General features: G+C 36.0%; 1 protein-coding gene across 4 annotated transcripts in view; it reads left to right on the top strand.

Moving 5' to 3' along the window:
• pcdh17 (protocadherin 17) overlaps positions 1–14,533 on the top strand; it is a 148,094-nt gene that overhangs the window by 21,941 nt on the left and 111,620 nt on the right. The window lies entirely within an intron of this gene.

The following is a 14,533-nucleotide window of genomic DNA, read 5'->3' as shown; positions in this document are numbered from 1 at the left end:
TATATATATATATATATATATATATATATATATATATATATATATATATATATATATATGTTTTAAACATTTCTTTCTTCTGTTACAAATGAAAAAGCTGTTTGCTGGATAAGTTGGCGGTTCATTCCACTGTGGTGACCTCTGATGAATAAAGGGATTAAGCTGAAGCAAAATGAATAAATTAATGAATTATTTAATTAATATACATTTAACGCAGAGCTCTGTGTTACTTGCTCTAGTTTACTCATGGGTGTTTTTTTTTTTTCCCCCTCACGCAAATTTTTGTACATTCTTGTACAAAAGATTTGATTGAGGCAAAGTCTGCGGAAGTCTTTCCGCTCAAAAAAAAAAAAAAAAAAAAAAAAAAAAAAAACAACTAAAGACAAAACACCACCTAAACCTTGGATAAATACTTTATAAGCCAGTTTTATTTTATTTTCTTTTTTTTTTTGCATAACTATATAACTAATCTTAACTATAACTATAACTATATCTTCATAAAGGGATAGTTTACCCAAAAATATGTTTAATTCCCTCATGTGGTTTTAAACTTTGAGTTTCTTTATTCTGTTAATACTAAAGATATTTAGAAAAATGCATGCTTGCTGGATAAGTTGGTGATTCATTCCGCTGTGGCAACCCCTGATTATAAAAGGGATTAAGCTGAAGAAAAATGAATGAATGAATGAATGAATATACATTTAACGCAGAGTGCCATGTCACTTGCTCTAGTTTACTCATGTGATGTTTTTTTTTTCCCCCTCATGCAAATTTTCAGGTCAGTTATAACTTTTTGAAATTGCACAGATGCGATTGAGGCAAATTCTGTATTTTTCGCTTAACAAATGTCAGCTAAAGACAAAAAAAAATTGAAATCTTGGATATTATTTACATTATTTTTATTAAAAAATTAATTTTATAATTTACTTTACTTTGTGGTTTGAAACCTGTATGTTTTTTTTTATGTTGAAAAAAAGGAAGATATTTTGAAAAATGCTGGTTGCCAAAAAGCTTCTGCAGTCAGCAATTACAATGGAAGTCAATGTGCCCAAGCATCCAGTATTTTTCAAAATATCTTATATTGTGTTCAACAGAGGAAAAAACTTTGAAAGAATATCAAATACATTTTGAACAAGTAAAAACTATCCCTTTAAGAAAAGCTCTTCTGTAAGCCATTAAATGAACAGGCCAACCACCAAGTCGCACCTGTTACTAAATTCAGTTGTCAAACTTTGTAAGTGAAGAATCGACTGCATCATCTTTCCAAAATCTACCCTTAATCAATGCGAACAGACTTTTCTTCTTCTTTGACAGTAAAAACACACACAGCTGTCTGTTACGGCGCGTTTGGCCACAGGGAAGCGAGTCCTCACAGCTCTCCGCTGTGTCCTTTCTCTGTGTGGCAGAAATCGTGGAGCATTGTTCAATCACAAGCTGTGCTTTCAAGCACCATCTCTCCTTTTATTATTTGCAGATTGCGTCAGTCCCCCTGCAGGGCCACTCTAGACCCTGAAGGGTTCTTGGGATACCTCCCATGGGGCTACTTCTGCTAAACTGTTTAAATGGCAGTATCCACTTAAGGCTGTGTTTGTTTGCCTCCCTTTTATTTACTTGTTTCAGTCTCTGCTTTTTTATTCATCAAAAGACAGAGTTGCCGGATTAACATTAAGAACACACTTCTGGGAATTTACATGAAGATGTTGTAGAAGGTAATGATAAAAACGGCATCTTGTTTCAATGTCAAACGATGTGCAACATGCTTTATTAAGTGCTGGCAGTTGTCCAATAAACATCTTTTTTGACAGATGTGTTCAGAGGAACGCTTTCAATGGGAATTTGTGCTCTTTTTTTTTTCTCTCTCTAAGAGATTCAGCTCTTAAAACAAGGCACTGCAGGCACTGTTTTTTTTTCAGCCTAAACACATTTATAAGCATTTTTTGTCACACGTTATTAATGTATGTCTGTACATTTCAATTACAGTACATACTTTTTTCCCCCAAGTCTGTTTTCTTAAAATGAATTTATTTTCCTTCTGCACTGAGACATAAATATACACTTCAGCAGGTCTTACAGCAGTTCACATAAAACATCACAAAGGGTTCTATTCATGCTTTTCAAATTATAAACATTTTATTGTTTATATTAAAAAATAGAAAAGTATTTATTTTCAGGGTGTTTGTAGTATTTGCAGAATTATGAAGTGATCCTCTCTATAAAAGTTCAGATTTTTGTACTAGAACTGTAAGCAAATTAGCACATAGTTAAAGGTATAGTTCACCCAAAACTGAATGTTCAGTCATCATTTACTCACCCTTTGCTTGCCTCAAAAAAGCAGAAGAAACTGTAACTATTGACTTCCATAGTAGTAGAAACATATACTATGGATGTCAATGGTTACAGATTTTGAACATTTTTCAAAATATCTTCTTTCAAGAGTTCACACTTAGCTGATGATTGATTATAAAGCGAATTTGGCATGCTGTCCCTGGAGAGAACCCTGAGCTCATAAGATACTAGAGCCGGGGGCTCTCTCCCATTTACAGGATGATAAGGGAGTTTGAGCTCTGGTAGGTCTCGAGAACTCACCCCTTATTTAGGGCTGATGACAGATTGCTTTAGAGATATACTGTTGGTTAAGTGTTTGATAATAGTGCTAATTTAGATTGATCATTGATCGTTTTTGGACTTTGAGAGGTAACCGGAGTACCCTGGGAAATCCACGCGAGGACAGGAAGAACATGTAAACTCCACAAAGAAACGACAACTGGCCTGTTAAGGACTTTGGAACCAGTGACATTCTTGCTGTGAGGCAACAGAGCTAACCACTGGGCCACCCTATATAGGGAAAGGCGGATGAGTAAGGGTGGAAAGGGGGATTCTTCAAGGTGAAGAACTGAAGTAAGAAACTCTTGTTGTTTATAATGAGTTAGGAATCATCTGATTGGTGAATCATGCGTTATCTAATGCAGGACCAGCTGTGATCAATCATAAGCATGTGCTCCTCTCGAAAATAATTTATAAATAAACTTCACTGTTCAACAGAATAAGGAAACTCACAAGGGTTTTGAAAAACTTGAGGGCACACAAATGTTGATTAAATGTTTGGATGAACTATCCCTTTAATGAAACAATTACTTATCATTTGCATATTTAAACATAACATTTTAGAAATCTTGTAATACAAAACCATTCAACTTAGGAAAACTCAGAAAAAAAATTGAATTTACAATTTTTTTTAAGGTAAGTGGTTGCAAACTATTTATATGTGCTAAATTTAAACAAATCAAATTAAGTTGAACATTTCTACATTTTACTAGTTTGTTTAAATTCAGCCTGTATAAATATTTTTCAACCACTTACTTTAAAACAATTAGTACATCCAATGAGTAATTTTTTTTAGTGTAGTTATTTTTTATTTACCCTATTCACCTGCAGTGTTTAGCCTTAAACGCCTCACTTTTGTAAACTTCCAACAGACTTGTTGCTGGTTACTGTAAATGTTGTCAAAGAAAATAGGCAATTAATAAAATTCCCACTAGCATAAACAGTCATTTACACACTTCTCGTCTGCCTAGGGGTGATGTTCGAACAAGTTCTCCGTACTCCTCCCGTCTCTTGTTCCTCATGCTATCCACTAGGTTTAATGAAACAGCTAAAGATAGCTCCTGGCTCTTGGTCTGTCTTTCCAGTGAGGTGTTGTGCGCAGGAAGATGGCTCTGTTTCAAGGTATCGGATTGCCATGTGACAGGACCGGCTGGTAACATAAACCCTGCATCTGTGACCCGGTCAAGTTTAATGAGTGAGCTTGTCAGCACTCATGTTTTGTACACAGTCTTATCTGTCTACAGTTACATCTTTTCACCTGCAGCCCTGCACTGATTGGCTGGAGGCTGTCAGCACCCGGAGAAAATGTCTGACGCTTTATTGTAGCTGTTATTTCTGTTTGTTTTTCTTAATCGGAGTAAACAGGGTGTGAAAATGCTTGAGTGGCAAAAAGATTGTATCTGTTTATGGTTCTTTTCTTTTGTATGTGTGTTTGTTGTTGTTTTTTTTCCTTTGTGTCTGTGAAGACCATGGCTTTTCATGTGTGCTCGGATGTAGCCATCAAGCGGTGGCACACAATAAAGAGAAGTATAAGGTGACAGGTGACAGACTCCTGTAAGAAAATGATTGGGAGAAGCTGGAACCCTCATTATTGTGGCTGTAGGAAATGTTACATTTAAAATTTATTTTTATTTGATTTTATTTTATGTGATTTTTATTTTATTTTATTTTAAATAAGACATGTGCAATTTTGCTAGACCAGCCTAGTCATCTGTGAATCCTTTGTATTATTATTATTTTATTTTAATTTAAATGTTTATGCTAATTATTAATTGTATTTATTTATTATTTAATTTGCTAATTTCTATTTTATTTACTTATTTACTTACTTATTTTATTTATTTTTTATTTATTTACAAGATATGTAATTTTACTAGACCAGTTTAATCACTTGTGGAGCCTTAGTATTTTTTTTAATTATTTTTATAATTTAAATATTTAAATGTTTATGTTAATTATTAAATCGTATTTTTATTTTATTTTAGTGTATTTTTCCATAGCACCTGTGCAATTTTGCTAGATCAGACTAAAAAAACTACATTTATTTAGCTAATTCTTATTATGTTTACATTTAATTTAATCTAATTTAATTTAATTAGTTTTTTTGTAAATTTTTTTTATATTTATTTTATTTTATTTTACTGTCCATAAGATGTGTGACTTGCTAGACCAGTCTAATAATTTTTGAACCCTTAGTATTTTTTCTCCATTTTTAGTATTTAAATGTTTATGCTAGTTATTAATTAGTATTTTTTTTTCATTACATCTGTGCAATTTTTGCTAGACCAGGCTAAAAAAATTACATTAATTTTGCAATTTTTTATTTTATTTTATTTTATTTTATTTTATTCACTAGTGCAATTTTGCTTTACCTTTGTACACAATTAATACCGCATATAATAATAATAATAATAATAATAGTATTTAATAATACTAATCATTATTATTATTATTATTATTATTATTATTATTATTATTATTATTCATTCATTCATTCATTCATGTTCTTTTTGGCTTAATCCCTTTATTAATCCGGGGTCGCCACAGCGAAATGAAACCGCCAACTTATCCAGCAAATGTTTTTACGCAGCAGATGCCCCTCCAGCTGCAACCCATCTCTGGGTTCATTCATACAAACTCATTCACACTCATACACTACGGACAATTTAGCCTACCCAAGTCACATGTACCACATGTCTTTGGAGTGTGGGGCAAACCGGAGCACCTGGAGGAAACCCACACAAATGCAGGGAGAACATGCAAACACCACAGAAACGCCAACTGACCCAGCCAAGGCTTGAACCAGCGACCTTCTTACTATGAGGCGACAGCACTACCTACTGTGCCACTTTTATTATTATTATTATTATTATTATTATTATTATTATTATTATTATTATTATTATTAATACTAGTACTAGTAGTATTAGTAGTGGTAGAAGTAGAACTATATCATGGTCTACATTTCTTGTTTAGTGTAAAAACTAGATTTACCATCATCCTCAGTTTCAGCACAATAATGGTTGAGTGTATTCATAAAGCATCATGGATTAAAAATAAAAAAAGACCAAATTTGTTTATACCAATTCTCTTGAGCACTACATTCTTGCATTGTATTATTTAAATGGCATAGCTGGAGTAAAAGGCGCGGATATTTTATGAAGCATTGACTTTTACAGAGAACTCATAAATGAGGCAGATAATGTTGAATATGATTGTCCTCCGTTTAGTATAGTAGACGATGCAAAGTTTCTGCAAGTAGATTGTAAATCAATGCCTTTCTCAAGTATCTGTATTGCAGAACAGCACTTAAATACGCACTGTATTGAAGATTACAGTCATCCACTTATATTTACAAAAACAGTATATCAAAACATGCTCGTGTTACAGGCAAACATGGAAATTAATGCGTCTTATAGGCCATCCCATCTCTCCGTCTTTAAAAGAGTCGTCATTGGCGCCCTTTTAAAGTTAGATCAATCCATAGTCTCTGTACGATTGATTGCTTCAAAGAGTGAGAGGTTCATAACAGGCCGGTCCAGTCGCAGAGTTGTTTTCTGAAAGACCGCTAACACACTCGGAGCTGGTAATTGCAGCTTGGCTTTCTCTTGCATGCTCTCTCTGTGCTCTTGTCATTTCATATCAGAATTGCAATGGCTCACGACGCTTGACGGCTAAATCCAAATTTCTGACAATTAGATTATCTTGTCACCACAGCAATATTCACACCTTTCTGTCAATTGATTTGTTAATAAATGAAGTGGTGCTCTCAAAAATCCGCTGCCTCTAGTCTGAGCCGGATCTGAGGTCAGTAAATATGCAGGGCTTAGCGATGTCAATGCCTTTCTGGCTTAGTGTTTTACAGGCATAGTTTACCATGTTATAATTTACTCCCCTTTATGTCAATTCCACACCTGTACGCATTTTAGAACACGCACACACAAGCAAAAAAAGATATGTTATAGCTAGACCCACACGAAATCTGCACCTGCAGAAATCTGCAGATTTTCAGCCCATCATTGAGTCTGTTTACTTTGTTGTGCACTGTAAAACCCAAAAAGTTAAGGTAACTCAAATAATTTGAGAAAACCGATTGCAACAAACCATTTAAGTTCAAAAACTGATCCTAATCAGTACTGTGAACTTAATCCATTTAGGTAAACTAAGCACTTTGAGCAAAATAAACCCAATAAATAAAGAGAACTCAAACCCACCCATTGCAACAAACCATTTGAGTAAAAAAAAAAATAATAATAATCTAAGTGAGTACTGTGAACTTACTCCATTTAGGTTGAAGAGGTATTCACTGTAGTTAACTCATTACCTTCGACACTCAGTTTAAAACTCTTTTCAAATGAGTACAATTAACTTTCAGGTAATTTGGAGTTAATTACACTCATTTCATTTAATAAAGTTGACTGTTGGCTTTTACAGTGTGTGTACATTTGTGTAAAATTTCAGTAATATTACTGACTAATATGAAAACCTTCAAATGATTTACTCACAATACAATTTGTAAAGTAATCATTTCTGTCTTTTAGTAGATATATGATAGAGATATTATATGAGAGACTTACTTTGTTTACCAAATACTGTAAATGCATCTAATAGGATTCGCATTTTAAACATAAAAAAAATGTAAAAAATTTAATATTTTTAATATACACTTTCCTCTAAGCAACCCAATTACACATGGAAGTTTCTAATGGTGTGAAAACCTTGGATAAAAAGATCACAGTTTCACAGTGTTGCGATTACTGCTCTTAAAATATATTCGTTTTAAATGTCTGGGTAAAAAACAACAACTGCTTTGAACACAATGGCTGCATCCCAAATAGCATACTTTCATACTATTCAGTACGCAAAAAACATTATGCGAGCTGAGTAGTATGTTTGGATTTATAGAATAAAAAAATACATTATGCGAGAAGTACCCGGATGACCTACTACTTCTGGCGAGATTCTGAAGGTTGCATACTGTTGTTCTAAAAAACTGTTTTTGGTTTGTTTTGTGGTCATTGTGAGTCTCCTTGTTTGCTTTTGCATCCGTGTTGCTGGTGTATCCAGGGAAGCTCCTTGTTTTGTATGTGTGGTCCTGAAAAACATTTGTTTGAATGACTTCCTGGCACTTCACCCTACCCCACACATCTCCAAGCAAAAGAGAATTGGGATACCCCTACCCCTTCACATGTGCACACAAAATGAATGGATAGGGGAAGTGAAAGTAAAGTGCTAAGGGGCTAAATTGGGATTAGGCCTGATTGCTTGTGTTCACACTCGTTTACATATATCGTACTGTTATCAGCTGAAAAAGTGTATTCTTAACATAATGGTTATCAATCTACTATGAAAATGATACTTTGATTAATTAGGGCTTATTTCCACCCTTTATCCACTTCAGATACATGGTTCTTGGTGTAAGGGTTTATATTTCTTTATTCCGTACATGATAAGAGTTTTAGCTGAAGGGACAACAAGACAAGCAATGCTTAGATTAATATATAAATATGTTCTGCACGTTTTTCTTTCAGCAACCCGATTAGGCATGGGCCGGTATAAGTTTCTAACAAAAACCTATAAAAACCTTAGATTTAAATGTCACAGTTTTGTGATGTTATGATTACTGCATTCAAAATATAGTCTTTTTAAATGTCCAAGTAAAAAAAAAAAAAATTTCAGCTTTGACCATAATAGCTGCATCCGAAATTGCATACTTCCATACCATATAGTGCGCAAAAAAACAAAACAAAAAGAAAACATTATGCGAGTTGAGTAGTGTGTCCGAATTCATAGAATTCGAAAAACAGTATGCGAGAACTACCTTGATGACCTACTACTTCTGGCGAGATTCTGAAGTGCGCATACTGTTGTCCTAAAAAACAAACAAACAAACAAAAGTGTAAAAAAAAAAGTCTTACAAACACCGTAGGAACAGTATAACAGAAATTTTTGGCGGTTTTAAAACCTTGACTTTTCCAAACCAAAATGTCCCATGCCTATACCCAATAAATGAACAATTAAAACAGCACTTAAGAAAATATCTGATCATAGCGAAGTGGAAGTATGTTTGCATAACAAATTTAATTTAATAATGACAAAAATGATCAGATATCCTAACCAAAAAAGACAAGTTGATGAAAATAAGAGAATAATTTCAGTCCCGTTCCCACATTTACTGCCACCATCATGAAAAATCCAAAGCAGGGGTCGATGTTTTCATAACAAACAAAAAGTATAGTGAAGCCAAACTGGAGGTCACATTGCCAAAAACAAAAACTCATGGAATTGTATTCCTAACTGCTGGAAAGTTGGGAGCAGCAGTCAATCACTCCTCTTTATAGGAAGAAAAGATTGGAGGGCAGAAAGGAGAGAGAAATCTATTGACTCAGGCCCTTTCGCCCCCTCAATCTCCCATTTGAAGGTGGAAATTTAAGCACGTTTGAAGGCAAGGTCGGCCGAGTTTATAGCTTTAGATTATGCAATTGTTTCTTCGGGGCTTTGCTGATTAATTCCATACTCTGGCTGACAGGTTCTTAATGCACAGCGGACAGGGCTGCTGCGGGACGTTCTGACAGCATAGCATTAAGCAAACCTCGCTTTTCTCAATTTATACGCACACATAAAGAGAGATGCACGTAGCTGACCCTGAGAGAAATGGAAATGGAGAGAGAGAGCGAGTCACCTTGGAGTGAAAGACAATTGTTCTGAGCGCTGGCACAACAGTAATGCACGCAGGCTTTTATGTGCGAACGTGTGTGTGTGTTTTTGTGTGTGTGGCATCTCTTTCTGGAGCTGTTTGTAGAGCAGTCTAACGGCTTAACAATGCTTTCTTTCATTACTGTATTGAATCATATTATATATTTAATTTTCTGCTTTGCTTATGAATTGTTTATCATCTCCCCGTGACCTAAATTCTAGGCTCTGTTGCTCTGTTGAGTCAGTTGGCAACATTTTAATCTTTATCAAAGCGCGTTGGATTGTAGAGGAAGGCTGCTGCGCTAATGAATGGACTCTAATGGTCCCACGGTTTCTGGATTCTATGCCTGGCTCATGGGAAACACTTTATGTGATCTTTGGTCTGGTATAGATTATATCATGTGTTTGGAAAGAAAAAAAAAATGTGTTGATGTGGTTTGCTGTAAACTAATTTGGAAAGAGATCTGAAGCTCATTTGCTGTGCTTGTTTCCAGAATGCTTCAGGAGTGGAGATGTTTAACCACCCTCCTTTCATTATGCATGACAAAAAGCTTTAGCAAGTTAGGCGTTTTGTAATTAGTGGTGCTTGCTCTAAGGCTCGTGCTATCATTCATGCTCAGGGATTTGGATGGACCCCTTACCATGAGAACTGCATCTTCAGCACAGGCCTGGCTACCGCAAACAAACTAGCAACCCCCCAGAACACTCTAGAAACTGTTATGCCCTTACAACTTTCCATGACATTCTAGCAACAATTCTATCAAGTCACCTAGCAATCATTTTATGATTTATCTTAAACACCTCCCAGACAGAACACTCTAGCAACATCTTATTTTCCCTAACAAACTTCCATTACATGCTGTGAACTACCTTAGCAACCAAGTAGAACAATCCAACAGCCAATTCCCCCAACACAACACTGACAAACCCCCTATTCCTCCGAACACAGTAGCAACTAACTACATTAAAGACCACCCAACAAGCCCCAAAACCAAAATAACAGCCTGACAACCCAATAAATAAAACAAACCCTCATCTGCTAATTTACAAAACTGCTGCTAATTAATAAACCCTGCTAAAACAATAAACCATTGCAACAACTCAAAACAACAAAACACCCCTGCAGTCTTCTGAACACCCCAACAACTCCCTAAACACACAGATGTCACAACAAGACCCTTGAACTCAATAGAGTAATCCAACAACACCCTGATCACAACATCACCTTTACAACACTTTAGAACAACAGACACACTCCCAAAACACATCAGGACACCATAACAAAACCCTGAACACAATAGAACACCTTAACAACACATAATCAGCACCAAAAGCACAGCAACACCCTAAACACAATAGAACAGATGTACAACCCCCAAGAACACCCAACCAATCCCCAGAACTCAACAGGACATCCTAGCAAGACCCTGAACACAGTAGAACAGATGTACTGTACAACCCCTAGACATACCCAAACAACCCCCAGAACACAACAGGACAGCCTATACACCCTAAACACAATAGAACATCTACACTTAGCTAACACGCAGCTATACAACAGTGAACATAACAGGACATCCTAGTATCACCCTGAACACCAAAGAACACCTTTACAATACCCAAGAGCACACCACTAGCCCAACGAATACACAACAAGACACCATAACAACACCCTGAGCACAGTAGAACACCCTGACAGACCCAAGAACACAACAGGATACTCTTGAAGCATCCTGAACACACCAAAACACCCTCACAAACCCCCAGAAAACTTCAACAACACAATTGACGCAATTAAACACCCTGACAAACTTTAGAACACAACAAGGCACCCTAACAACACTTTGAGCTCCAAAGAACATCTTTACAATCCTAAAGAACACCCAGCTAGCCCACAGAGAACACAACAAGACACCCTAGCAACACCCTGAGCACAGTAGAACAATCTGACAGACCCAAGAACACAACAGTATACCTTAGCAACATCCCGAACAGAACAAAACACACTTGCAAGTCCCCAGAACTTTTCAACAACACAATGGACACAATAGAACACCCTGACAAGCTTTAGAACACAACAGGGCACCCTAACAACACCCTGAGCTCCAAAGAACATCTTTACAATCCCCAAGAACACCCAGCAAGCCCACAGAGAACACAACATGACACCCTAGCAACACCCTGAACACAATAGAACACCCTGACAAGCTCCAGAACACAAGAGGACATGCTAACAACGCCCTGAACAGAACAAAACACCCTTGCAAGCCCCCAAAAAGCCGTAGTAACCCAATTGAGACAATAGAACACCCTGACAAGCTCCAGAACACAACAAGAAACTCTAGCAACATCCAGAACAGAACACACTTTCAAGTTCTTAGAACATCTTAGCAACCCAATGGACACAAGAAAACACCTTGACAAGCTTCAGAACACAACAGGACACTCTAAGAACACTCTGAACAGAACAGCTTTGAAAACCCCAGAAAGCCGTAGTAACTTAATGAACACAATAGAACACCCTGACAAGCTCCAGAACACAACAGGACACTGTAGCAACACCCTGTAAACAGAACAGAACAGCTTTATTAGCCCCCAGAATGCCCTAGCAACTTTATGGACACAATAGAACACCCTGACAAGCTCCAGAACACAACAGAACACCCTAGCAACATCCCGAACAGAACAAAACACCCTTATAAGCCCCCAGAATGCCTTATCAACCCAATTGACACAAAGGAACAACCTGACAAGCTCCAGAACACAACAGGACACCCTACAACATCCTGAACAGAACACTCTTACAAGCCCCAAGAACACCTCATCAACTAATTGGACACAATGGAACTCCCTGACAAGCTCCAGAACACAACAGAACACCCTAGCAACATCCTGGACAGAACAGAACACCCTTACAAACCCCGAAACACATCAGCCACCCAATGGACACAAGGGAACACCCTAACAAGCTCCAGGACACAACAGGACACCCTAACAACACCCAGAACTGAACCGAACACCTTAACGAGCCCCCAGAATGCCTTATAAACCAAATGGACACAAGCGAACACCCTGACAAGCTCCATAACACAAAAGAAGATACTGAACAGAACATCCTTCCAAGCTACTAGAACAACTTAGCAACGCAATGGATAGAATATAAGACCCTAACAACATGATGAAGACGATATAAGACCCTAACAACCTGATGGACACAATTAAACACCATAGCAGAACACAGAAGCAACTGACTGGAGTATTCTAACAATCCTCTGAACTCAATATAACACCGTAACAACACCAGGACATAATTTGACACCTTTACAAACCCTATCACCACTAGCAATTTAAAACGCAACATTTTCACAGGCAAACAACACTCACATTTTTTATGGAAAAAACACTGGTTCTATATATAGTGGCAGTACGTCATTTACAAGTTTTTCACATAGTGTGTTTAAAAAAAAAAAAATCGTGGGAACACGAATGTTTTCGAGGTCAACAGCTACGCACAGTCTCTCGTTCCCATCTCTTTCTAAACTGCTGCTAATTAATCTTTTGCTGTTCACTTGGATTACAGGGTTGAGGTCGGGAGCCTTTGCGGGCCAATCAGAGATTAACACCTCACTGTTCATCTCCTTCACTCCTTTAAGCATTGTGTTGGACAAATAGCATTCTCTCAATTGAATCTTCACCTCCATTACTTTGTTTTCAAACTACCTAGATATTTAATACATTTTTAAACGGATTTCACACGATGGCCTGGCGGTCTGTAGAGATTGTTCCTGCGTGACGGCGAGAAAGCGGTTTGGCGTGAAACAAGCCTCTATTTTGAGAGAGCGTGTGAACTGCTGTGTTAGGCGTTTCAGGGAGGAGAGGAGGAGAAAAGCAATATTTCACTCCCCGAGGCTGAACATGTCACAGATGTGATTTGGTGATACTAACACAAATGGTCCAGCGACAACAATAGCATCTCGTTTAAAACTTCCCAACTTCTGTGCTTCAAGGCCCAAAAATATACCTTACTTTATTTATTCATTTATTTATTTATTTATTTATTTATTTATTTATTTATTTATTTATTTATTTATTTATTTATTTATTTATTCATTCATCCATCCATTCATTCATTCATTCATTCAATTATTAATTAATTAATTATATCATTCATTCGTTCATTCAGTTTTTTTCCATAACACCTATGCAATTTTGCTAGACCAGCTTAATCATTTGTAAACCCTTAGTAATTTTCTTTTTCTTTTTATTATTTAATTGTTAATTAGTATTTAATTTTGATCTAGACCAGTTAGACCTAGACCAGCTTTAAAAATATTTTATTTTTGTTTTGTTTTGTTTTGAAATGTGCTATTAAAAAAATACAATTTTATTATTATTTTTTTCCAGATGGTGTACCATTACTAATTAAAAGAAACAATTCTTCTAAATCATTGTAAACAAGGTTGTGTGTGTGTATATATATATATATATATGTGTGTGTGTGTGTGTGTGTGTGTATATATAAGTATATATATATTGATATTTTCTCACACACTTAGGAACTGGATTTGTTTTTATAAAGATGTATATGTACACCAATTCATAGATCATTGCAGAATGAAGCACTTATCACTTTTGTCACCTGAAAAGTATTTTAAGATGATTTAAAAAAAATTTAAATAAAAATAAAAAAACTTTCAATACTCTTTGAGTAAAAAAAAAAGAGGCTTCCATTAGCAGTTGCTGTGTTGATAAAAGCATGCTCATATGAGAGATGAGAGGCCAGCTCATATACTCATCACTGCTCATTGATGCATTAGTATTTTCAGCATTCAGACCTCTGAGAGGGAAGCACATAAATAATCCATCATTTCTCGAGTTCATTCATTCAGCCACATAGAACTTCCCGAAAAAGTGTGTAAGATTTCTTAATACACGTTTAGAACTTGTGTGTCTATATATATATGGGTGTGTTTTGGACTTTATGTATTATATAACAATGCTAATGTATATTTATGGTACACTGAACTGAATGATTAATTGGGTTTACTAAATTTCACTTTACAATTTACTATGCTTTACATTGACATCGTGTTGCAGCTTCTTTGATTTTAAATCTGGATTATAAAGCAAAAAACAAAACATGTCCCCATGATGTCCAAATTTACTGGAAATGCTATACTTGTGGGGACATTTAAACCTATCCTAACCTTATGCCTAAATCAGACCACCACAG

Source organism: Danio rerio, chromosome 11 (assembly GCF_049306965.1).
Source record: "Danio rerio strain Tuebingen ecotype United States chromosome 11, GRCz12tu, whole genome shotgun sequence".
Taxonomy (NCBI): Eukaryota; Metazoa; Chordata; class Actinopteri; order Cypriniformes; family Danionidae; genus Danio; species Danio rerio.
This window is presented reverse-complemented; position numbering and strand designations above follow the sequence as displayed.